The sequence below is a fragment of the Aulostomus chinensis genome, chromosome 17 (genome assembly GCF_037954235.1).
Source record: "Aulostomus chinensis isolate RoL2024-O1b breed Wild chromosome 17, RoL_Achi_v1.0, whole genome shotgun sequence".
Lineage (NCBI taxonomy): Eukaryota > Metazoa > Chordata > Actinopteri > Syngnathiformes > Aulostomidae > Aulostomus > Aulostomus chinensis.
Window position 1 is genome coordinate 7,196,509 of NC_141336.1, and position 27,340 is coordinate 7,223,848.

The 27,340-nt window shown below is 40.8% G+C and overlaps 1 long non-coding RNA gene across 3 annotated transcripts; it reads left to right on the forward strand.

Moving 5' to 3' along the window:
• Positions 1-13,409: 13,409 nt before the first annotated feature.
• Positions 13,410-19,118, forward strand: LOC147246154 (uncharacterized). Of its 3 annotated transcripts, XR_015109768.1 has the most exons (6): positions 13,410-13,578; positions 16,092-16,132; positions 16,225-16,267; positions 16,742-16,833; positions 17,095-17,168; positions 17,265-19,116. It is a non-coding gene; the product is annotated as an uncharacterized LOC147246154 (long non-coding RNA). The 3 variants fall into 3 exon arrangements; XR_015109767.1 differs by having other exon boundaries at positions 16,742-17,168; positions 17,265-19,118; XR_015109769.1 differs by lacking the exon at positions 17,095-17,168 and having other exon boundaries at positions 16,742-16,865.
• The last annotated feature ends 8,222 nt before the right edge of the window (positions 19,119-27,340 follow it).

Sequence of the window (27,340 nt, forward strand, 5' to 3'; positions counted from 1 at the left end):
TAGTTCAGGTGCTGTGTGATTAGCGCAAAAATGATTTTATTACGATTCTGGTTTTATTATTTCAAGAAACATTAACTTACTTTGCTGTAAGACACTATTTGTTATCTGAGTTTGTGAGGACAATATGTGACTAGCTCAGGGGCTGTGTGTAAGCACAGATTTTTTTTTGTTTTGGATATTTTCTTTCTATCGTATCAACAAACAATGTACAATTTGATTTAAGTCACCTTTGTTATCAGTGTATAATGTTTGGACCTTAGAAATACTGTTAAATCATAAGAGAATTTGAATCTCTACCTCATGTCAGATGTTAATACTGACAGTGTTTGTGAATCTGCTTGCTACATTTAAAGGTACTTTGAGGTGTTTTTTTAATTTATTTATTTATTCTTTTTTTCAGGTTGCTGTCTTGTTTTCTTCAAACACATTGTGTCTTTACTGTTGAGTCATGTAGTTCAGGAGTCCTGCTCTGTGAGACATGGTATGTTTCTCTCCCACAATCATAAAATTGGACATGTTCCTTTTGTTATGGGGTGCTATTGTGAAATGTTAAAGTTATCAAATGTATGTAAACTCAAGGAGAGATGCATTCCCGAAAATAAAAGATAATTATTTGTTTCATTTGCTGAAAGTTTAATGACAACTGCATTTCAACATAAATTTGTATGACTTTCATTCAATCATTTCATAAGATGTGTTTATACCTAAGAATAGTTTATCTGATATGTTTACATGTTTGAGAGATGACATGATAATCACCAAGTAATTTTAGACACACATATTCACCATATTTGTACATGTAATTGTTTGGCTGCAAATTATATATACAGTAATTCCATGAGAGAAACAAAAAAACAAACAAACAAAGGTATTTTCCTAATGCAACAATAAACAATAACAGCATATCAAAAGAGAAAAAGGTTTCACTGCTTGGTAGGTATCATGTCTGTAAGAGCTACATTTGAAATTAAGCATACACATCATTAAGGACAAGAGATAATCCGTTTAATTTATCATCAATAATGACTGTCCTTTTTGTTGGCTGCTTTCTTTGTAATGCACCCAAGATTTTCCATTTTTTTCACAATATATAGGCTAACATCTGATGTGATATTTTATATGCAGCTATTGAACTGCCAGCACTTATTTTGTTGTGCAATTTTTCCATAATGAATAGAAATAGGATATATGGTGCACAAATGGAAGATGTCCTGTGTTTACTGTTTAAACACACTACCATTTACAGTGAAATTCATGGTCCATAAGATTTTCTACCTTTATGTGGGGGCTGACATCCAGTCATTTGATCCAGTAGAGCAGGTTGTGATCATTAAATTTGAGCTCGTATGTTAAGCACGTAAGAACATATAAAGCTTCTTCTGGAGAAGTTGGTGGATGAAGATTGTTTTCTGCCATGGCAAGGCAGCAAATGTCAAACATGGTATCATCACAAGGATACGCTCCTCTCTGAAGGCATTCCTCTTTGCAGACTTCTATCTTTTGCTGGGATACCTCTTTCAGGTACTCTCTGGCACCAAAAAGTTGGGGTAGGGTGTACATCATCACTGAGTGCCCACCTGGAGACACAGCATTTCTGCATGGGCGAATTCTGTGAGTGTTCCAGAGGAGAACAACTTCCTGCAGTTCTCTCTTGATAAAAGTGAGAAAATCAGTTCACACATATACCAACTGTAGTCAATATTATGATCACTTAACAAGCCAGTACTTTAGTTTAAATCAGCATCAACTTAAATATCTGCAATAATAAACTGCATGATGCAGTCAAAAACATCAAAACACTTACAGGGAACATTTTATTGGACTTTATACTTTTCATCAGTGGTGGAAAGAGTACTGAAAATCTCTACTCAAGTACAAGTACCGTTACATTGCTAAACTACTACTCAATTACAAGTAAAATTACTGGTGTTAGAAAAATACTAAAGTAAAAGTAAAAAGTATTTGTCCAAAAATGTACTCAGAGTATTAGTTACTTTTAACCAATGATGTCACCATGACCTCTCCAGGCTAGGGTTACAAACTTACTTGTATTTAACTTTACCAATAGTTAAAATGCCAACAATCAATTAATCATTAATAACAAGTGTTTTTTCCTAATTTTGATTTTTTTAAGTTTCATTTTTTCATTTTAAGTTTTTATTTCCTTAATCAATAAATGTCTCTGCCAGACAAAATCAAGTTAGATGAGGTGCAGTTACTGCCACGATTTTACTTGATATAATCATGTACTTAATATAAAGTTTACTTAATATCCATAAGTTAATTTTTAGCTGGTAAAATTCTTAACGCAAAATCAATTGAAGATCAATCACTGGCATCCTTTTTTTGTTTAGTTTAGTTTTTCGTCCATATATCCTGGTTCTCATTGGTCATTTTGTGAACAGATCACCTTATTGGCTACAGAAATGGAGATGAAAGGTTTGGATATTAATTAATTGCCGCTGCCACCCACACTGACTCCGAGAGCCTGGAGGATAAGTGGCAACTCCATTTCTTACGCAACATTTCCACATGCTTTGTCACAGATGTAAAGGCAACAAATACACAGAATCAGCCATTTAAATAAACCAATATGTTTAATTGATGATCCGTCCGCCATGCCGCCGACGTGCAGCACCCCAGCCGGCTCCCGCGCCAGCCTGTCCGCTGGCTCAGAGTCATCCGCCAGGACCAGCGGCATTTGGGCCAGCCCGTCCCCCGGCCCCAGCACATGCACCAGGCCGACAAGAAGCGGACAGTCCTCCAGCCCACCCGAACCCAGCGGCACATCCTCCGGCCCACAGATCCAGTGGGAGAGTCCTCACACAGGCGGTCCTCCAGTCGCAGGAGGACATAACAGGGATCAATGAGCAGCTCGACCACCTGATAAATGCTCTGTAACATTTAAATTCATGCGTGCGAGGATGGCTGCCCGGCCGGGATCGGCGTCCATCCCTCCAGCCTCTACGCATTGATGATCTGCACATTGATAAAGTGGAAACCCTTACGATGAACGTAAGCGTATTCCTCATGGGACGGCGCTTTTATGGCAACATGAGTGCAGTCATTAGAGAATAAGACATTAGAGAATCCAGCTATTGCTGCAAATTGCGCTTTAATATTGACCTGTTCAACCGCACCGTAAGGGAATTTAATGTATCTGCGGGAGAGGCGGATGATCAGGTCCACCACCCAGGGAACGAGGTACAACACTACGTTCTGCGCAGCTGGGCTCGGTGAAGAGCGGCTATCGAACTAAAGGATGACTGTGGTGGTGCACGTATATATACTGAAGGCAGAGCCTCACATACGTCACCACAGATCATCTGCCGTAAAGGTGGAAATAGAGGCAAGGCAAGGCAAGGCAAGTTTATTTTTAGAGCACAATTCATACACATGGCAACTCAAAGTGCTTTACAGTTGCAGAAAAATCTGAAAATCACAAAAAGGCAGATAAAATCATAAAACATAAATAGAATCATTATTTTAAAGAAAAGGAGAAGAAAAGGACAAGAGTGCAGATAAAATACTTTCAGCTGTCGTATGCTCGACTGAACAGAGTAGTTTTCAGCCTGTTCTTAAACATTGTCACAGTTGATGCCTGTCTCACATTTTCTGGAAGACTGTTCCAGATTTTAGCTACAGAAAACTGGAAAGTAGCTTCACCATGTTTAGTCCTGACTCTGGGCCCCTGTAGGAGACCTCTACCTGAGGTTCTCAGAGACCTGGAGGGCTCATATGGGTCTAACATGTCAGAGATGTAATTTGGTGCTTGACCATGAAGAGACTTGTATACAAGCAGAGCTGTCTTAAAGTCTATTCTCTGAGCAACAGGAAGCCAGTGCAGAGATCTGAGCACTGGACTAATATGGTCGTATTTTCTGGTTCTAGTCAGGACTCGAGCTGTAGCGTTCTGAATGTATTGTAGCTGTTTAACAGCTTGTTTAGAGATACCAGTGAGCAGGCCGTTACAGTAGTCTAACCTACTGGAGACAAATGCATGGATTAGTCTCTCCAAGTCTGGTTTAGACACTATACCTTTGATTTTGGCAATGTTTTTAGATGGTAAAAGGCTGCTGATATTACTGACTTTATGTGGCTGTTAAAGTTCAGATCTGAGTCCAATATTACCCCCAGATTTCTAACCTGTTGTTTTGGTTTTAGAGAAAGGGATTCAAGGTGACTGATCACACTTTCTCTTTGCTTCTGTGGCCCAAAAACGATTAATTCCGTTTTTTCTGAGTTTAGCTGGAGAAAGTTGTTTTGCATCCACATGCTTATATGTTGGATGCAGTGGAAGAGTGAATCCACAGGTCCATGTTCACCTGCTGTCAGAGACACATAGATCTGAGTGTCGTCTGCATAGTTATGGTAGGACACATTATGGCTGCTTATTAGTTGGCCTAGTGGAAGCATATATAGGTTGAACAAGAGGGGCCCCAAGATTGAACCTTGGGGGACACCACAGGTCATGGCCATTTTGTCTGAGGTGCAATTTCCAATTTCAACAAAGTATGTTCTCTCCTCAAGATAGGACTTGAACCAGTTTAGAGCAAAACCAGAGATTCCTAGCCAATTCTCTAGCCTCTGTAAAAGGATCTCATGGTCAACTGTGTCAAAGGCAGCACTCAAGTCAAGCAGGACTAAGACTGAGACTTTGCCTTTGTCTGTGTTTAGGCGGATGTCATTTATCACCTTGATCAGAGCTGTCTCAGTGCTGTGGTGGGGCCTAAAGCCAGACTGGAAAGTATCAAAAGCATTGTTGGACAGGAGAAAGTCAGTGAGTTGTTGATAAACAACTTTTTCGAGGATTTTTCCTAGGAATGGCAGGTTTGATATGGGCCGGTAGTTGTTCAGAACCATGGCATCAAGACTGCTCTTCTTTAAAAGAGGCTTAATGACCGCAGTTTTCAGGGCCCTTGGAAATGTTCCAGTCTCTAGTGAAATGTTAACTAAATGAGTAACTTTTGGTAACAGGCTGCTCAGCACAGTCTTTAGAAATCTAGTGGGTAACTCATCAAGGCAGCATGTAGATGAACTCAGACCTGAAATAATCTCTTCGACTGTTTTGTCACTGACAGGAGTGAAATGTGCCAGCTCTAGGTGTTCAGGTGGATGCTGGGCTATCATTTGTGTGTTAGAAATGATAGCTTTTTTAATATCTTGAACTTTATCACGAAAGAATTTTGCAAATTCATTGCATTTTGATATAGAAATGAATTCTAAGGGTAGTGGAATCGAAGGGTTTGTTAATCTGTTTACAGTAGCAAACAGAACTTGAGAATTACCATTAGAGTTTGTAATCACTTCAGAGAAATACCTCTCCCTAGCTCTTCGTAAAGTCTGGTTAAACATGGATAATTTTTGCTTATAAATGTCATAGTCAACCTGTAGCTTTGATTTGCGCCATTTCCGTTCGGCTCTCCGGCACCCTCTTTTTTGTGCCCTGACAAGAGTCTTCATTTCTCCATGGTGCTTTTTGTCTGTCTTTAACTATTCTAACCTTAACAGGAGCAATGGTGTCCAAGACATTCAAAACACTTGATGTATACGAGTTTAACAGATCATTAACATTAGAACCGAGAATAGAGGTGTCTTCAGGCAGGCCACCCGGGGGCGTGATATCCCATACTATATGTGTTGTACCTCGTTCCTCTCCTTCAGGGAACAGAGGTTATATTCATAACATTTCTGTTACGTGCGAGGGGTGTGAGGGGGGAAGTAGACCCAGGCGCAGACAGTGGGAAGGTGCAAAAGAGGTTTTTATTACGATACAGGGACACTTGAGACGGGGGAACTTGAGACTTGACGACGGTAGACTTGAGACTTGGGACGGTACACGAGGAGACTCGAGACTGACGTGAGAGCACAACAACACGCAAAAAGCAAGACAGGACGCAAAAGCACGACACGGCACAAAAGCACGACAATGGACCAACAACCTAACAGGGGAAAACACACAGGTTAAATACAAGAGGGGAAACAAGACACAGGTGGTGCAATCACCCAGGTGAACACATGAGGTAACCACAGGAGGGAGGTCAGGAAGACAGGACATGACTACAAAATAAAACGGGAAGCACGAGACAGGGACCGTGACAGTACCCCCCCCCCCCCAAGGGCTGGCTCCCAGACAGTCCAAAAACCAAAAAAAAACAACATCAGGGTGGGTGGAGGGTGGCCAGGAGGCGGGAAAGGGCAAGAAAACACCAGTGAATGAAACAACAAAAAACCACTCACTCACCACACCCATGGGCTTAACCATAACATCATGTCAGGGTGGCTGCCAGGGGGCCGCAGAGACCACGGAGAATCAGGGGGGTGGCCAGGGGGGAGGCCCAAGGTGCCGTGAAGAACCACGGGAACAAGAGAGGCGTCCGCCTGGAGCCTCTGAGTGGGAACGAGAGAGTCATCCGCCTGGACCCTCTGAGCGGGAACGAGAGAGTCATCCGCCTGGACCCTCTGAGCGGGAACGAGAGGTGCTGGGACTTGGGTGCCAGGACCCTCGGCGCCAAGACAGGGGTGACGCCCGCCAGGACCCTTGGCGGCGGAGAAGGTGTAGCAGCCACTGGGATTGGGGTGATGCCCACCAGAACCCTCGGCGCCGGGACAGGAGTGGCGCCCGGCAGGACCCTTGGCGGAGCAGGGTTAGCAACAGCCGAGTCCCCGGACGCCGAGACAGGAGTGCCGTCCGCCGGGACCCCCAACGCCGATACAGGAGTGGCGTCTGTGGGTGGCAGTTGCGTGGCTTGGGTGAGGGCTGGACCTGGACACCCAGGAGCATGAAGGCGGCCAGCTCTCTTTTTGCCCTTAGGCTGGGAGCTCCCAGGTCTCCCAGATGGGGGCCGAGCTGACCAGAGGGCTCGCTGCACCGAGCGAGGGCCTTCCAAGGCCAGCCGCGTGCCCGTAAAGTCCCCCTCTTGTGTCGACTCCCTCTCTTCCCTTAATCTGGCCATATAGGCAAAGTATTGGAGGAGGTTCATCGGTCGTGGGAGGGGAGCAGTCTGCTGGGTCATTTCTGGTTGGTCCACTCTGTTACGTGCGGGGGGCGTGAGGGGGAAAGTAGACCCAGGCGCAGACAGTGGGAAGGTGCAAAAGAGGTTTTTATTAGGATACAGGGACACTTGAGACGGGGGAACTTGAGACTCGACGACGGTAGGCGGGGAGACTCGACGACGGTTGGCGGGGAGACTTGAGGCGGGGAGACTTGAGGCGGGGAGACTTGAGACTGACGTGAGAGCATGACAGGACGCAAACACACGACGAGGCACAAAAACACGACAATGGACCAGCAACCTAACAGGGGAAAACACACGGGTTAAATACAAGAGGGGAAACAAGACACAGGTGGTGCAATCACCCAGGTGAGACACATGAGGTAATCACAGGAGGGAGGTCAGGAAGACAGGACATGACTACAAAATAAAACAGGAAACACGAGACAGGGACCGTGACAATTTCATTTTCAATGTATAGGTTCAGGAAGTGAACTAGCCCAGAGACTGTGGCCATGAGCAGGGAACAAAAAAACCTGACCGAGGACAAGGAAGACAGTGGACTCATGAACACTGGGGTAAATGAACTGATGGGGAACAGGTGTGACATATTAGGAAGGAAATGACAGATACTCCGGCAAACAGGAAACAAGGGGAAGTGAGGTAACCTGAAAACGTGAGAAGAGGTTCAACATCAAACTAAAACAGGACGCACAGGACACAAATGTGATATCAAAATTACAAAAACAAAAACAAAAAACAAAACAGACTATGGGACATGACGGGAAGGTTGGAGATCGATATACGTTTCATTGTCAACCAAAGGTGAATTTGTCTCTGGAGAAGTTAGGAGGAGTGAAGTGAGGTTGATGTCACAGCTTTGCAGGATTTCGGATTTAAAAGCAGGTAAACAGCAGCTAAAGAAGAAATGCATGGTTTACCTACAGGGCAGCAGGAACTGTGATGGCTAGAGAGAAATTGCTGGGTGGGTTGCTGAGAGGTAGATGGTATAGGGACTGGTGAGGAACTGTGGCTTGACACCTGGGCATGGGATGATGAAGCACCTTTGAGGTGCTGCATGTATGCAATGTTTGGTGAGGGTGGACAGGAAAGAAGATGCAGGAAGCTGGTCATGTGCACCCTGACCTGAAAGCGACCTGCAGAAGAGCAGAAAATTCTGCATGCAAGTGGCCTTCGGCAGTACCGAAGGCGGACGGTGAGTAGGAGAAAGAGAGAAAGGGAGAGGAAGGAATGAAAAATTACAATTTTTATAATAATTACGATAAATCTATATTAATAAAGCCACTAGTACTAGAGTGTTGTGAGATAAAAGAGAACATTTGAAAAGAAGGTTAAAAAAAGATGAAATGTTCATCTGTTTTCTGTAGTGATTCAGTAATGCAGCCTTTGATATATCAAAGGAAATCCAGGAATTCACACTATGGACCCAACTACAAAATTTATCAGTGCAACAATTTGTCTGCATTTTGACTTTTAGATTTATTAGCTTTCACCTAGTCTTGTTTTTACATTTTCAAATAATTTATTACATATTTTCCAATATTTTTTGCTTTGTGATGCTGTTTCCAATAAATTAAGCAGATTTAGTATATTATTTATTTCGGGGGGATGTGAAGTACCAACAAAAAATTACTCCACTTTATTGCAATTATGTAAATTGCAAATACAAAACAAATTAATTTTCCAAAGAAACTATTGATACTTGTTGATAGTGAACGATATCAGCCCCAGCTCCTGCCCTGCACCGAATGATTTATTACTGAAAGTTTAACTTTCAGTGAATCAGAGGGACGTTAACAATCCCACACCCTGCTCTGGACCCTGAGCCATATTTCTAGGAGGCTGGACCCTCAGGGGACAGTAGTAGCAGCATCAGGGGCCAGTGATTCCTGGTGCTCCCCCACTTCCTGATTGACAGATGGCTACTCCATTAGATGACAATGATAAGTGGCTCTCCACCAACAGAAAGAGCTTCCTCTTGACAATTAACCCCCAACCCTGACTCCAGACCCTCTAAAGGGTTGACCAGCCAGAAACAGCCCACCACCATCACCGTGGCCTTTAAAGGTGCAGTACAAAGTGATGTGGAGAGCAGCTTTGATTCATTTGAAGCAGAGACACGAGGGGATGACAAGTCTGTCCAGAAATGAGACCTGATACAGGAAGAGAAGATAAAAGAGATGGGAAAGAAAAAGGGCTTGATATCCTTCAAATTCATTTGTTTATTTTTCCTTTTTGCAAACTAGAGCCTCTCATTCATCTGTCCAGGATTAGAGATTTTACACAGCTGTTGTTGGGAAGTGATGCTGCACACAGGTTTTGTGCTAACCACTGCACCACTGTCCCAACCCCATTTTATATTCTTTTTTTTTCAATTTACATCAACACAATTATGATAATTAATGTTATTGTGGTACTTTGAAAAGTTTCTCAAACCACACTGAGTCTCTATCCTGGAATCCACATATGAAACCCAGCAGCCTCTCGCTCAGAGCGTCATGCCTGCCCAACCAGCCCACCGATGTGGACTCAGCCAGTAATTATAATAATTCTGGTTGCTTTGTTGTTTTTACTTTAATGTGTTTACAGTAATAGTGGCTCTGCCAGGAGTGGACGACTCTCTCTCTCTCTGTATTAATAAGCACCACAGTACTCAGCACAGTGCGAGGTAAAGCTTCACCATGATTACAGTACGCCATCAAGAAAATTAGTTGTTTCCCACACACAGCAAAGCACAGCGAGGGGTTTGCAACATAACAAGTTGCTTTTGTTTACAGCGGCTTGCTAGCTGTTTTCATTACGCCGTGACGAGCCCGAAGACTCAGCGCCAGCTGCCACAAATCACACGTTCAATTATTCTGCTTTGCTTATGAGCATCCAAATATTTAGTACACTTATGGTGAACAAAAACAGTGGTAAAGTGATTACAGTCAAGTTCTCCTCTAGGGGAAGCAGGAGGAAGGACAGAGGAGAGGAAGGAAGGATGGATGGAGAGGTAAGAAAACTGTTTGTATTGGCTCGATGGCTGCAAACAGCTCCAAATCAACAACTGAGCAGAGAGAGTTTGAAATAAAACTATTGATGCAGATTCACTTTAGTGCAGAGAGCACAGAGTGCAAGCAAAAAGGAAAGGGAGGACATAAGGTAACAAAAGACTTTAGGAAAATAAAGATGTTAAAGGAGTAGTGGGATTTGCCTTAAACTGGAAGTAAACTTAAATCCAGATTAAAGCGGCTTGGTTTTTAAGGAGGGATGTGACCCCAGGGGGTCATCCTGGTTGAGGTCAAAGGCTATGACCAACATGTCCTCTCAGGTCTTTCATGCTTTGATGGAAACAGTTAAAAAAGTATTGTGGACTGATCCTTTAAAGGCTTAAAGTTGCTGTGAGACAACAGGACCAGAGACGTGTGCAAACATTTTGAGGGGCTGTTGCTCTAACCTTAAAAAAAGGGCACCCCCAACCCTGATATAACTGATCACTCCTGACCTATCAGTGTGAGTCTGAATGTTATAAAACAGGTCATTCAAGAAACAAACAACAAATTTTAAACTCGTAAACTGTTCTAAGGTTTAACAGAAAAAAATATGATTATTTATATTGTTTCTTGTAAGTAGTTGAGGCAGCAATGCATCTTGATCTCTAAGCTTTCCATTGTTTGATTGTAAAGGATGTGTACCTATATGTCAATCAAATCATTTCACCATGGCTCAGTGGTCCTTCATGCCCAGCCATGCAAAGTATTCAAACTTTAAAGAAACATTTTTTGAAACAAATATTATTAAAATCATGAAATTCAAACTTTAACATAATCTACTTAGAAAGAGATAATGAACTGATATTGGAACCATCTTGTAAATAATTTAAAAGTGGAAATAGCAAATTTAAGTAATTTGACATTTAATACAAAGAAAGGTTTTGATAGTTATAACTCCTTAAATGACTACTACATAATATCTGGATTGCAGTAATAGAAACTGTCAATCTGAACTAAGCAGAGACAGTGATATAGCTAAATCTGCATGCTGACTGATGATCAATCACAACCTAAATAAAGCAAGTTTTTACTTAGCAGCTTCACAAAACAGGTCTGCACACTAAAGCTCCCTTTTAGAATTTTATCAAGCAAGTTTGTATATACCATCTTGTGACCTAAGTTAGACGGCTTTACACATCACACAGTTAAGCTCTTGTGTCTAATAGGATTAAACAGAAACACAAATTAATGTGTTGACTCAAAACACAGAGTTGGAGAGGTATCTTGCATGTAGCCTTTTATTTTATCCAGCAAGCTAGTTAAGGTTTGTTCACATAATGGCATAATAACAGGCAATATTGCATGACCATGATGTGAAATATTTTAGGAGCTGGTGGTTCACATTGTTGAGAAGCTTGTGGTGATATGTTTATTCACAGAGCATCATCCACCTGGTCATCTTGTCATTAATTTAAAAATACTCATCCACAGTGCCCCCTCACTGGGACATGGGGGTGCTCCGGACTGAGCCAGATTATCAAGCACCTGCAAAAAAGCACCTAAAGAGTTGGGGTTATTTAAATTTGCCCTTCATTTTTGGCCTAATTTCTGCAATTATGGCCTACTTGTATTCATGCAGCAGCAACAGTTACAATGAGAAGTTGTTATTGTATCATGTTTTGTTCCTCCAGAGGAGCAGCTCTGTCAAACAGGGCAAATGGGTTGCTGCACAGGCTACAATAACCATTACCTGATTTTTTTTCTCATTTATCAAATCACAAGAATTGTCACTGAGTGACATGGTTTCATGGAGAAAATCCTATCATTTCTCATAAGAATCTGAATCACCGAAATTCAAACTTTAAGTTTTGAAGAGACATCATGTCTGTTTTCTGTTGTTCGCAGCTGCCGCAGCAACAAACTGTCAAATAAGAACTAAAAGATGGTAAAACAGCCCAAGAGCGACTCAGAGAATCTGAACAGTGTACTAACAGACATTGAACCAGGGGCTGCTAAAGACAGAGGGAACCATTTGTCCACACATGCTGCTGTTCTCTACTAGCTCATTACTAATATAGCTTTAAAGGTTGTATAAAAAACAAATTGAAGAAAACAAATAAAAAAAACTTTTAGAAAGGTCCAAAGTCACACTGTAAATTTATATGAAAAATACTACAGGGATTAAACAATCTTTTAAAACTTTTATAGACTCTAAAATGTTGATAATATTTACATTTGAGTGAGTTGGCTAAAAAACCAATAATTTTCTCTGAACCAGTAGCATAAATACGTTGATATAGTTGCCAGCTGTTCAATTAACCAGAGAAATGGCAGGGAAACGTAAGGGCTCCTTAAATTATTAAATTATTACTAATTGTTACTATACCACAAAAGATTCCTCGCTTGACATGCAATCTTATTGTCGCTATTGTAACTTTGAAGATATGAGGTTAGTTGTGTGAACTTGGCAACCTCTAAAATAGTGAGTGAGTACAACACTAACTGACTGAGGTATATAATTTTAACAATTTCACCTTTAAGTATGTTACATTTTCTGGCTGAATGTTTCATTCTTGTGATTCCAAAATGACAAAGGAGGAAAGAAGTAAATTTAGCTGTTTAAGATGTTACAATTTTTTTGGGGGGGGGGCAGATGTTTGACAGAAAGAGAGGTAAAAAGGAACTAAACATGGACGTTTGTCTAAAAAAAAAAAACACCTGGAGAGATGCTCTCTTCATGAAACTGGGCTCAGTGGAAGGTATAAATCTTCTATTAACTGGTGCTCTGTAGGTTCAGTACAATCTGACTGACACCACCATCAACTGTGGAAATAAATGTACCTAATGGTTCAAATTTGAGGAGTTGCACACAAATAAAAAAACTTATGTAAAGACAGAAAAAAAACAAGTGAGTCAGGTCAGAAATTTTGTCTCTGTTTGGCCTTGGTGCTTCACGACCAGAGAAAAACTGAAAAATTGAAAAGATATTTTATCTTTTCTATAATGGTTGAAAACTTGAAAGAACGCCATAGGATTGTAAATATCTTGAAAATATCAGCCGATAAGAGGATGAGGCATCACTAACCAAACAATGGATATCTCCAAAAATAATTTCAGTTTATCTCTGAGACCTGTATATTTCATGATATTGTTGATTCTTTGTTGTCTCGGTCTTTGTCTGCTCTAGTTTCTGTCAGTGGTGCACAATGTAGACTTGCACGCCGCCTTTGGCTTTGAATTTAGCAGGGCATATAGCGTATGCATGGGTTGATACGCTGTTTAGTATAAATGCTTGAGACGTATTTTTATGGTTACAACAACAAATACACTTACTATATTCTAGATATCGCTGCCATACTAGAGAGAGAGAGAGAGAGAGAGAGAGAGAGAGAGATATCAATTTTTGGGTGAACTTTTAACACAGGAATGGTTCATTTTTTTTCTCGAGTCCTCTTTGCAACTGAACTTTGTGTGCATTGGGGAGGAAGTTTCAGTGAGTCTCAGTCCCCTTGTACATACAGGAGCATGACCCCAGTGACCCTGCTTGTCATTTTTGTCCAATTGTCCAGAGCTCAACGTCATCATTGGTAAGTAGCAAACAGGACTAAATTGCAAAAACAATTGATCTATCCCTTTAACATTACCCAGTGATCACCATTGTGTGTATAAGGCAATACATTTTTCAATGAGGCAATACATAATTAAAGGAGTGTTAATATTAGATTTTTAGCTTTAGCTAGTTAGTTTTGTACTCCTTGAAGTCCCGGAAGTAAAATCCAGGAGCTGCTGGTAACAGCAGATAATTCTGCTGCCTCCTACTTAGCTTTTGCTCTCACTTTATTTAAATACATTGTTAAAAAATAATGCTGAAACAAAATTGATTGATTGATAATGATTTGTGCTACCCACAAATTTATATTTTTCATGTGTGTTTGCAACACAAGTAAACAACTCTTATATGCTAATTTACTGAAAGGAGTTTGATTCAGACATGATTTTTATAATGCTGTCAGTTAATGCTGTTACCATGACAACTAGCTAGCAAGCTAGACTGATCAACTGAAGTGAACAGAAAGACTGCTGTGTGGATGCATTCAGCATCAAATCGCATGAAACAGAGCAGAACTCTCTACTTCCTTGATTGAAAAAGTTCCTACAAGTATCCATCCATCCATCCATTTTCTTCTGCTTATCCCGATTGAGGGTTGCGGAGGGGCTGGAGCCTATCCCAGCGGCTTTCGGGCGAGAGGTGGGGTTCACACTGGGTCGCCAGTCCATTGTAGGGCCAACACATATAGACAGACAAACATTCACACTCACAGCCACACCTGCTGTCAATTTAGAGTATCAATTAGCCTAGTCCCCATTTGCATTTCTTTGGACTGTGGGAAGAAGCCGGAGTACGCGGAAAGAACCTACACAGGCACAGGGAGAACATGAAAACTCCACACAGGAAGATCCCATACCCGAGCCGGGACTCGAACCCGGAACCTTCTTGCTGTGAAGTGACAGTGCTAACCTCTGCACCACTGTGCCACCCTCTAAGTATTATAAAAAAATATGGAAACAAAGCTGCTGATTTATCCATTCTGGGTTGCTGTAGATGCAACATGAAAGATTTTTTGAAGATGGCCCAAAAAAGCTGATTCATATCTCCCAAACATATGATTATTAGTTTCAGGTGATGAATGAAACTGTCCAGGCTGCCAGTTTTAATCATCCTTCCCTCTGTTAACTGTTCCTTGATTTCTTGACAGAGGCCAAATATTGCAAATATGAGATGAATGCTTTTACTGTAATTGCCTCATCAATTCCACACAACCAAATTTTGAGTGCTATTCCTTTAGGGTGCCATAAGTTAAAAAGCGCTACCTCCCCTATTCATTCATAAATTCACCAAGGTTAGTGCTGTTGGCTGATGTAAACAGCAGTCAAAATCCACAATAATCCCGAGCTTCATAATTTACTGGAAACAAATTGCAATCAGATATTTTAAGGCTTTAAAGTCTGAAGAGCATTTCATTTGTGTCTGGTTTAATTTCCTATTTTTGTTTTTCTGCTCTGTGAACAGACTTATTCTCCAGGTTAAACAGAAGGCAGAGTGCTAATTCTGTTCCCAATTTTTGTGTTTCCTGTCAAACACGAATAGTTAGGGAGGGAGGTGTCACTATTGCAAATAGCATTGGGATCTGCTAATAAATTAAGAGAAGGAGTTAAGAGGCATTAAATGCAACAAGAGCTTTCCTACTAAACGCGGTTAGAGCCCAACCCAACACAGCATCTGAGATTGACCATTGGAGGCCAATGTTATGATGCTGAATACTGTTACAGTACCAAGGTGGTTTCTTGCTAGGTATGGCACAAGAGCAGAGTCATTTAATCGGATCACTAAAGTCCTGATAATAGCAGCCAACAAGGCACGTTATTTGACCATATCTGGAGTCCATAAACCACCTTCATAGTGGACTCCCTGTCGTCAAACCGGCCTCCAGAGGCTTTATTTGTTCCCAGTCCTGTTGCATTTACTGCAAGGCTGCTGACCCAGTACAGCTATAGTAGCTGAAGTGAGCTTTCACTTTAGCAAGAAGTAATGTTAAAGCCATCAGGGAACTCCACTAATCCCTGAGAGTTGAGGCAGAACAGCTGGACAGAAAGTGACATACTTTCTCCATAAAATATCATGCAGTTTATCTCAAATAATGTTATTTTTTGTACAATAATCAGTGAGTAATTAAGGAGAAATTGGTACACGCGGATGTAAAAAAGGGTCATGTTTCCTTTTACAGAAAGAAGAAAAAATATTTTTGTGAATATACACCATACCATCGCACAATATCACAATTATGACCTGAATGTTAAAAAAGCCATTTGTCATTTCAGCCTGATTTCACCTTGGCATCCCCAGTTGTATCTGCTGTCTAGAGCTCTAGAAATTTGTAGAGAGAAGCTGTATCATCATGACAGGACGCTTCTTTTTATTCGGTACATAACTTTGGTTTTTGTTGTTGAGGCTTTGTGATTGATCAGACTGAGGAATTGAAAATTTAAACAAAAAACACATGATCATAGGAAGTTAACTATTTTCTGTCTCTCCTTCAAGGTGCATAAACAAACTGTTTAGTCCTTCAACAAGATTTCCAAGTAAGGGTCCATCCAGATGAATGGCTAAATAACAGAATGCCACTGTTGTGCCATTGCAGAATGACAGTCATTTTTTGCCTATATCTGTATAGGCCCTGCTGATGAAGATAAAGTTGAAGAGGATGCTGATGAAGGGTGAAAGACATCCTTCCTGTCATCTCCACCATCAGGAGCATCACCACCACCACCACCACTACTACTGTAGCCTCCACTGCTGCCACTAGGCCTTCTGCTAATTACCACTGCATCTGTCTTTATCTTTTCTTTCTTTCTTCCCTTATTCCTCCATTTGTCTGCTGAACAAATACTTCACACCACCTCCTCCCACCGCTATACTCCTCCTGACACCTCCCTGCGTCTCCTCACAGCTGGACGCAGTGTCGGCACCACTCTATTGTGGACTGTATTTGCATGTTTTTGTGTGTTTGCGAGTAAGCATTTGGTATTAAACACTGCCGCATTTCTCCTCGCTCTCTTCCCACATGCTCTCTGTATATATTTGTGTATGCTAATGAGGGATTTTTGTGCTGGCAGCCATAATGGAGCTGCTAGATAATAACGCCACAAAACAAACCAACAAACCAATTATCTCCGCTCTTGTTTTTCCAGGCGCACTGTAATTACTGTACGCGTGAGAAGACGGTGAAGAAACAGAGGAAGAAGTCGGGTTTGTTTTCACCATCAGAGAAGACAAAAACAGGGTGACCCAACTCAAATCATGAAAAATAATCAGGTTTCATTTTTCCCTCCCCTCTTCAACTCTCATTCCTTGAATTTACCCATCATTCCCATGGAGGGGGCTGCAAGGATCGACAGGCGCAGGAAAAATGACAGCCTGACAAATAACCTTCCTCACTTTCTGCCCACAAATTCAAGCAAAGAAATAAAAAGCTCTAAACTATGTCCCGCGGCCAAATGAGACACCTGTCCAAACCTCTAAAGACCTTTTGTGTCTTTCACAGATTCTTTGCGCTGCGTTCTAATTGGCTGGCCAGCCTGTGTGCTAGCGTGCATGGCATGCCCGGCTGCCGGGAAGGTAAAATAGGCAGGCGGGGGAGCTGAATAGAAATGTGATTGTGTTGCTGTCAAGCGCTCCCACATGAACTCCCCTTTTCTTTCTCCACCCGGACAGAGAAGTGTGAAGGGAGGAGGAGGAGGAGAGGAAGGGCGAAAGAGAGACACACTTCATTTGTCATCCAGCGGCCTGATTGGAGTGGCAAAGCCAATTCACATCTCGAGTGGAGTTCCCATCACACAAACCCCCTGAACCAAAGCTCCTCACCCCTCCTCATCCCCTCCTCACCCCCTGGATCCTGCCAATCAGCCACTACAAGCTGCCGAGGTTTGGAGCTGAGAGCTTCATCATCATGGATGGAGGCGGTAATGACTCTTTCAGAGGCTGTAATAGCCGCATCTAATGTGGAGGGGTGAGGGGGAGATGGAGGAGTGTGAGGGTCATGGGGAAGGTTGCATGGTTTGATGGTGGGGAAGTGGGGCCCACTGCAGAGCTGCCACTGCTGCCATCACAGCCAGTAGCCTGTAACTTTTTTGGGTGAATTTCATTGGACTTTCCGCACATTGAAGGCATCATCAGTCTGATCAGTATACCTGCAGCCAGGTAAATGATCTGGCCTCGGAGTCATCAGTAGAGACGGACACAGATTCCAGAAATATTCATTCCTCAAGAAGCTGTGAGAGGTGACATGACAAAAATCCTTCTCCCACATGAAAAGCATCAATATCATCCAGTGAAACTGAGATCTTCAGATCTCATGTCGATCAGCAGTAAATCCAGTTAGAGAATAAAGAAATCAATAAACTCTTAATGACACATTACTTGGTGGTGTCACAGCATCTGATAAAATTATTTGTCAACAACCACAGAAGTGATGCCAATAGAGAGTTAATTAGGATCATTTTGTCACTGTTGACACAGAATCCCTGGTTCAACAACATACTGTAGTATTGGGAAGTGGTTAATGTTTTACAGTTTAGAGAACTTTATTTTATCATTATTCACCAAGTAAAGCTTATAAAAATGTAATTCACTTTTGGAAAATAATATTTTATTTGTCATATACCAAGGACCAATATACAGTATACCTATATACAATATATTGATACTGTAAAAAATGTGGTAAGGTCAAGGAAAAAACAGCCTCCACTTTTCAATCGGGTACAAGTGATAACAAAAATAACTGCTGTTAATGCTTGCAGATTATTGCAGCAACCTTTTCAATGAATAGTCTGAAATTCAGCACCCTCCAATTGCCCCCCCCCCCCCCCCCCAACCAGAAGGCTTTGGGTCCAGTTTTGGCATTTTTTTTCTCCTAAAAATATATTTCTATTATCCGACTTTCATATTCTTCTTTGTCACCTTCCATCGTCACTCTGAAATGATGTTGTCAGTCCATGAACGCAGGATGGGAGGGGTCTGCAGATAGGTCCTTCCTATCTGACAGTTGTTTGTGCTGTTGTTGTGTTTGGGCTGTTTGCGAGTTGGCTTAAATCAGAGGTTAAAAACTGTTACTCTTGTTTTTCCCTGTGAACCTCGTGTGAACACCCTGACGATCAAAGACTGTTCAACTCACTCTCCTCTGCAGGAACAGGAAACTGGGCCAAACATCCATTTTATAACAAAACTCCTCATCATATTGAGGACAATCAATCCACAAAAGGGATGTAACAAGATATCACTATCTGTTTCTGTATCTTGTTCCTGTTCAATGGAAAAATTATCTATTTCTTTATCTCTTTCTGAATTGTAAACTAGAAGTGGACTTGGTTTTGACTGGAAGAGTGTGTTCTTTTTTGAATTTTGTTTTTAACCATACAAAGTTGTAGTTTAATGTCTGTATCCCGCCTCAAATCCCCCTTGAACTGTAGGTCATTGAATGGTCACAATCTCTCTTTATCTCTCTCTTAATTTCTTAAGTTTGAATGAAAATCTGAATAAAATGAAAAACAACTTTCACAAATAATCTTTATTTCTCATTTTAAATGAAAACTGGTTATGTGTTAGCTTTTTTGCTAATTATGTTATGTTTATAATTTAATTATATAATGAAAATTAATGAAAAACTCAAAGAATATATAAAGAATATATATCTTGATATTAAATAGTATACACATTTATGAAATCCTTAAAATTCCCTAAGCTGTTGGCAAGTTGTGGCCTGCACAACTAAAAATGACAAGTTCTAAGCTTTGACTGATGCAGATATAGATAAAAACAATAAACTTATTAAAAGAAATTCAGCTAACAGAATAGGCTTTAGGTGCTTCACTTTGAATGCAAGCTAGAGCAGCCGATTGAAGTTTTTACTGAAGGAAGAAGGTTAAACACTGCTGTTTTGACTGGCCGGCATACTTTCTCTTGCAATGGCAAGTACATATGCATCCGACTTAATCATTAATATTCCTCCTCTATGTGCTTCTACTATATATTATCTAAAGCTCACATATTTACTGTCCTACAGTAGTAAAATAAAAAGGTAACTGTCACAATATACATTCAATAAAAATTGATAGACAAAAATTAGTGGCAGGTCATGTCATACACGTGGAGTATATATAAAATAATTATGTCTAAGTAATCATATTTTTGATGTATGAGTGTAGAGGGGGTGTATATAAAAGAGAGAATTAATAAAACAGTCATAGCAAATGTATGTGAATCACATTCTATCATTACAATTGGATAAAGAGTTTGTGTTAAAAGCCACCTGAAATAATTTTCTCATATTATAATCATGGATTTTGGTCCGCGTTTCAATCTAAATCCATTTCAGAAATGTTTATTAAACGTCAATAAAAGACAATGTAAGATATAGAATGTTTAAAGTGTTAGGGTTAGGGTTAAACTATGATTGTCAGTACTCTGATCAAATTTAATGTCTGTCAATTTATTTGGAATAAAGATGATCACATAAACATGTCAAATAACTTCCTTTTGGGTGGTGACAGATGTTCATGCTTAACAGAGCCAGTCATTTCCAAGGCTCTGCAGTCAGTGAAGAGCAAATGTGGCACTTGGCCATGGCTTATGCAGGAGGATTCTTAGACCAAGTTGAACCATCTAACCATCATGCAATGCTCTGAGCAAGTTGGTGATCATAACTGCACAGGCCTTGCTCATCTCAAACAAAGCTATTTTCTTGCTATCTTCTAATGTCCACAGCTGATGATGCTCTGCTATTTACTCTGTAAGCAGAGTGCAAAGGGTGGAGATTTGTGGAGTGTCACTATTATTCAGTTTTTGCTATTGAAACAATTGCTTTGGTTAGTTTTGACTTCAATTGATGCGGGGGCTACTGCTGTTTGTCGTCAAGAAATGGTGGGAACTTTTTTGAATTAGCATAGCTCATCATGCCTGAGATGCCTGTGAGTATTAATGGGATCTGGTTTACATCAGCCTGTTATTATATGCAGTTTCTAGCACAGAAACCAATTTTTTTTTTTTAAATCCCGAAATATTGCATTTTTTTATGTTGGAGGAAGGTGGAAAACTTGGTGTGTCAGCAGCAGGTAATTTTGTGCCACCTACTGTTCATCTCGATGAACTCACTCCCAATATTCATAAAACAAGATGTATATGGAAACATATATTAATGTGTATTTTAAATATATTGTATACTTTTATCAAATTTCGAAAAATTGTATAAAGAAATTGCATTGTAATGGAAACCAAGCAACTGAATCACTGGAAATATTGTGTGTTGGCTGTTGTTGTGCAGAAGGGGGTCACCTGGCATTTGACCAATTCGATTATGTTGCTTTCCCAAAAATAATTTGTCCTGAATCATTTCAAGCCTCTAGGCCTTTGAGTGCTCTTCTCAAAGGTGCTCAAAGGTCTAGAGACTTGAAACGATTCGGGACGGCGGCACCTGGACTGTCAAGTTAAGTAAATGCTAAATTCACTGTATTTACATATCACTTTTCTATCTTAATGGTACTAAAAGCTCTTTACAATATTGCCTCATTCATACACACACTCACACAGTGATGGCAGAGGCTGCCATGCAAGGTGCAACCTTCACATAAGGAGCTATGAGGGCTTCACGATCTTGCCCAGAGACACCCCAACCTGATCACTGCGGAAGCGAGCATCGTATCATTAATCCGTCATTAGTAGTCAGCCACACTACCTCCAAGCTGCCCCATTACGGAACAAATTATGATACAAAGGAAATAAACCTTTCCATTCCAATATGAGGCAAAGTTTGTTTTTTGTTTTGTTTTGTTTTTTTTTGGGGGGGGGGGCACTGAATGATAACATGACCTCTCCTTCTGTCTTAATTTCTTCAGTTTGAGTTGAAATCTGAATAAAGTGAAACATGTTTTAGGAATAAATCTTTAACATCGTGAATAAAAACTAGTTTTTTGTATTAAAATATTTTGTCAATATATTTGTGCTTTTCTTTCAAAGACTGTTCAGAATAAAACTTCCTTGTACCTGTGAAATTAATGACAAAATGGTGAAAACAGGGAAAACATGTTTGACTTCCCTCTACTTATAGTTTGGATTGTTTCCATGGAGACACAGGACTTTAGATTGACATGAAAATGAGCTAGAAAACCAGGAAACTTTGGGTTCAGGCAGTTAGACTTGTCTTATGTGGTGGATGTCTACTCATAAAGAAGATGTTTTTTATCTCATTTGACTCTGCTGTAAATTTGAGAAAGGTATTTGCAGGACCGTATTTGAAAAAAGTGACTGAACAGAACCTTTAACTTTGTTTGCTGAACCTTCTGGTCGTCTTGCTGTTGTGGTGTATATCAGGTGAGCTTCAGGCCATGGAGAGCTGCGAGAGCACCCTGTCTGCCTGGAAGGGGTGAGGAGGAGGGAGGAGGGGTGAGAAAAGGTAATGTGAGAAAGCTGGAGGTGACAGCTATTGTGGGAAGGTGTGAACGATGGAGATGAGAGGGAGGGGGGACAACTGAAAAGTGCTCCTTGTCCTGAGAGGAAGAGGACCTTTAGAGTAGGACCTTCACCTTCCTCTTGCTGCCTTCCCCTCCCCCACCTTCAATCCCCCCAATTAGGCAAACATTAACATCGATTAAGAGCCCTCACGGGAACACAGGCTCTAAATAATTACCTTAATGGGCAGACGCTTTCTCTGCATCCCTCTCTCTTTCTGTCTCTTTCTTTGGACCCTCAATCTCTTAAACAAACTTAGAGGGCCTTGGTGTGAGGGGAGGTGGGTCGCTAAGGGGAGAGAAAGACGCTGATCAGCAATGGGGGGGTCGTTTCCCATTGGCTTTTGTGGTGCTGGTCTTTTTAAAAAGGCTTCGGCTGAATTGGACCTATTGGCCAACAAACAGAGGAGCTGTTCCCACAGAGAGGCAGGAGGGGGACAATACGGACTCCCAACTGAGAGGAGGGGGGTGGCGGAGGGGAGGGAGAGGGGATGGGCAAAGAGTAAAGAGAAGAAAAAAAGAGGAGATAAGAGGAGATTGGGAATAATGGAATGGAGGGAAGAAATGAGAAGGGGAGGAGAGGAGGAAAAGGTGAAGAGGGGAGGAGGATGATGATATCACGTGTGTGACATCATCAAGCCGCTCCTCGTGCAGGTATATCCCTTTAATCTCAATAAGGTATTTCAGACTTCTAATATTTTATTCTTCTTGTCTAAATATTCAAATACTACTTCCTGGTCACATTGGAGGCCGTTATTTCGCTACACTGTGAGCCAATCTAATGTCTATCTGATTCTTTTTTTTTTTAAGATAGTAAACGTATGGATGCATGGCTCAGATGCCAAAGCATTTTACAAATTAAACAAGCCATATTTTAGCAGGTCATAGAGAAGCTGACAGCAGCAGTAGCTCTGATGCTCAGTGTTTTACTGCATAACGCTTTTATCAACCAAATAAACACCCAAAAAGACAAATCGATTTCATTTTATGCTGTATGAAAAGAATGTGAATTTTTCTGCACTTCGCTATTCTCAGCAAAGCACCACTGCTGTCAATTTTTCTTCACAAAAGTTGCATTGACCCACCTACTGAAAGTAAAAGCTGTACAGTAGATGGGCCCCGTACACGCCTACTTCAATAAATCCCATATATCCAATTAATATGTTAATAAATCTACAGACTCTTACTGAGTTTTGCACCAGAGTGTATGTACCCTACACAATATTTCCGTCTATTAAGGGATAATGTGTCATCATTATCTGCTTTTGTTCACTCAGAAAGTCCTGAGTTACTGATCTGTTTCTGGATAATAAACCAGAAGTGTGTATGGCCTTGATCGGATGTGTGGCTTTGCTGTTGTTATTTTTTCACTTAACAAAGTTTTAATGAGCTGTCAGGGTCCCCCTCCATCCACCTTGAAAGTGTGGGATATTAAACACTCAGAATAATCTCTTACTTTCTTTCTTCTCTTCTCATATTTATTTCTCATTGCTCTGCACCCATCCACAGACTCAAAAAAGCTCCATTTTGGAATTATTGTTGTAGATTTTCATCAAATCTGCATTTTCAACATATTCAATGTGTTCTTATCCATCCATCCATTTTCTATACCGCTTATCCATCAATGGTCATTGGGGGGGGGGGGGGGGGGCTGGAGCCTATTCCAGCTGTTCCAGCTGACAGGTATCTTGCTCAAAGATACTTAGACATGGTCACCGGGGGAAGCGAGTCTCAAACTAGTGATTCTTCAGTTGCTAGACAGCCACTCTACCTCTGAGCCATGCCGCCCCATGTGTTCTTATATCATAAGAATACAATAATGGAAAAATATATCGTATCCTGTTACTGAGATAAGTTTGCCTTACCTATGTACATGTAAATTACCAGAAGAGCCTCACAGTCTGATTTAACTTTCAAGTCCTGACTCACTTTGACTCTCACACACTCAATGAAAAAAATGCCAAGACAAATTAGATCACTATTGCAGGTGGTAGGAAGTTAGAAAAAAATAGTCTCCACTCTAAAAATGTAATTTGAATTCTTTTTTTTTTGCATACAACCATTTGGTGATTCTGAGACTGAGAGCCATTGCATAAAATCACCTGACATTAACAACAACCTCAATGTTTTATGCTCCTTGCCTGTTGTCTACAGGGACAAGATCCAGTTAGAATGCCGACCTGGATGACACAGAGTTAGTTACAGTGTTACCATTGCACAGGGATTTTTCCATGTGCAGGGAAGAACTTCAGAGACAAATATTATTATGCACTCTTCATTCATTTTGCTACTTTAATTATTTATGGGTAAGGGAATAGGGGAAAATGGTTATGAGGTGTCCAATGAGTCACTTCATGCATATCTGCTGCCTAGATTGGTGTACTTCAAAACATGAATGATTGGGCCTTTCAGATATAATTATGGAATTACCTGGTTACTAGAGTTACTAGATTCACTGGATTTAGACAATCAGTGCATTATCAATGGGGCACAGTAATCTTTTTTAATCTAATTCATATTGGTCGGAAGTCACAATAATCAGTCAAAGTCAAATTCTATACTGTTAGCCCTGTGATTGTACCATTTTCATGGACATGCAGAACTTTACACTGACAGGAAAAATGACTCACAGCCAGTAAACATGTTACAGGAAGTGACCCAGATTCGTACAATCAATGTAGATAAATTTGTCAAATCTGTCAGGAACAAACAGGAAGCCGACTGATTCTCAGGTGTAAATCAAGATTTGACCTGTCAGTCATCAGCCTCTAGAGGGCAGTACGTGTTAAGGTCCATGTTATGTCTGAGTGTCCACTGGCATTTCCTCTCTCTCTCTCTCTCTCTCTCTCTCTCTCTCTCTCTCTCTCTCTCTCTCACACACACACACACACACACACACACACACACACACACACACACACACACAGCACCTGTTGCTGAAAGCCACTGTTTGACAACTGACAACTCAGTAAGGCCTCCAAACCCAGATAATGGATGTGTGCGTGTGTGTATGTGTGTGTGTGTTTGTAAGTATTTCAGATATCACTCAGGCTGAAAAAATAGGATGAGGGCTGACTTAGACAATTAAAATGAAACAGCATGTTACATGGTAGAGAATAGAAAAATGAATAATCTTAATAATAATAATTTATAATTTAATAAATTGTAAACTAAACAAGGGAGGGACGATGAATGATGAACCTATATGCTCACAGTTATCAAATTAAAATAAAAAAGACAACTAGAGCACAGCAAAACGGGCTTGGCAAAAAACTTTTACGATTAACCCTCTTAATCACAATTACTTCCTATCACGTTTCCTGATTGTGTGTCGTTGTTCAGGTCAATCTGAAGTTCTGTGTCTCCATGGAAACAAGCCAATGGTGAATAGAAGTAGCAAGACATGTCTTATACTTGCTGAACACAAGCTGCACCACTAGAATCACAGCATTAACTTCACGGCTGATTATGATCAAATACTTGCTCATAATTCATGTATTCACTTATTCCTTAAAATGTCACAAATTTTTCAACACATGAACAATGTCGTAAAATACATCTTTTGAAGTAATAAACCATATCCAATCCAAAATGCACCAATACTAAATAAATTAATATACAATGTATACAATTAATACACCAATGTTTCCAGACCAGTGATATGGTGACAAATAAAATAAAACTGAAATTAGGACCCTACGGGAACGTTGAGGGAATAAAATAAAGTAGTAAGTCCCCATCCATCTACAAGGACATTTTTTTAGCCTACAACTGGTAAAGTTTGTTTTTGCTTCTTCTCTCATCGCAGTAGTGGCATGACAGATGACAGACAGAAACAGTAAACACACACATTGAACAGGATATTCTTTCTCTCTTCAACTCCTCGCCTCGCTTTCTTGGGATCATTTGGCAAAGAAACGTGACAAACGGTGAACATTGGTGGTAAAGCTGTCAGCAGATTAATTAATCAGACTGATTTCAAGCAGCAGAAGTACAGTGATTTAAAAAGATTGCAGTGTGTTCGAGGACTTTTAAAGGAGTTTTAAGAGCAGTTTTTTTTCCCCTCCAAATTACACGTAAAGAGGCATCAGATTTACATTTTACACTTCGATCATTTCAGTTGCTGGAGTGACAAAATTGTTTCAACAAGAAGAAATGACAGAAAATGAGATGACAACGTGAAATAAAATACAGTTTGATAATGTGAGGACAGCAGTCGAAGGTCACAGAGTATGATGATGGGTAATAGGTTTTTCTATCTCCTCGAATCCAATCACATAGCTTCATAAAGAAGAAATTTTATTTGATGAGGGGATCAGCTGACAGTTGATCCCTATTGCATCCAACTATAAATTAAAATGAGGAGATGACTGCAAATTCAGGTTAAAGCTTGTTTCCATCTATTAAGACTGAAGACGTTGGTTCAACTGAGTGTGGCAGCTAGTTGCACTCTGCCTAACCCTAAATAGGATGTTTTGATTAAAAATTGACTGGGGGGGGTCATACTATTCTTCTTATTCTCATCCTGCCTCGATAAAATTTGGATCCATATCTTCCCTTCGGGCAGCACGGTGATGCAGTAATTAGCACTGTCACCTCACAGCAAGAAGGTTGCGGGTTTGAGCCCCGGCTCAGGCACAGGATCTTTCTGTGTGGAGTTTCCATGTTAACCCTGTGCCTGCGAGGGTTCTCTCTGGGTTCTCCGGCTTCTTCCCACAGTCCAAAGACATGCAATTGGGGACTAGGCTAATTGGATACTCTAAATTGACCATAGGTATGACTGTGAGTGTGAACGGTTGTCTGTCTACGTTGGCCCTGCGATGGACTGGCGACCTGTCCAGGGTGTACCCCGCCTCTTGCCCGAAAGCTGCTTGGATAGGCTCCAGCCCCCCGGCGACCCCTAAACAGGATAAGCAGAAGAAAATGGATGGATGGATGGACCTTCCCTTCAAACTCTTAAACCTAGTTAAAAAGCAGCAATCATATAAGACATTTTACTCAAAGATTCCATCATACTGACAGAAAAATTGTGACACTTACTGGTATACACAAAACCAAACAATGGTCACATTTAGCAACTTCAGTGGTTGACTTAATTCAGCATTACAGCACAGTGTCTTTGTTTTGAGCAATGGTTCCACTGTTCCTGCTGTTTGCCACATGACTGTCTGCTGCTGGCTCAGCTTCAGAATGAAAATTTCAAATTGCATCAGTTGCTGATTGTTCTCAGGGGCTTAATGTCCTCTTACGCTCATCTTGTCTAATCTCTTTTGCTGTTGGTCTATTTGT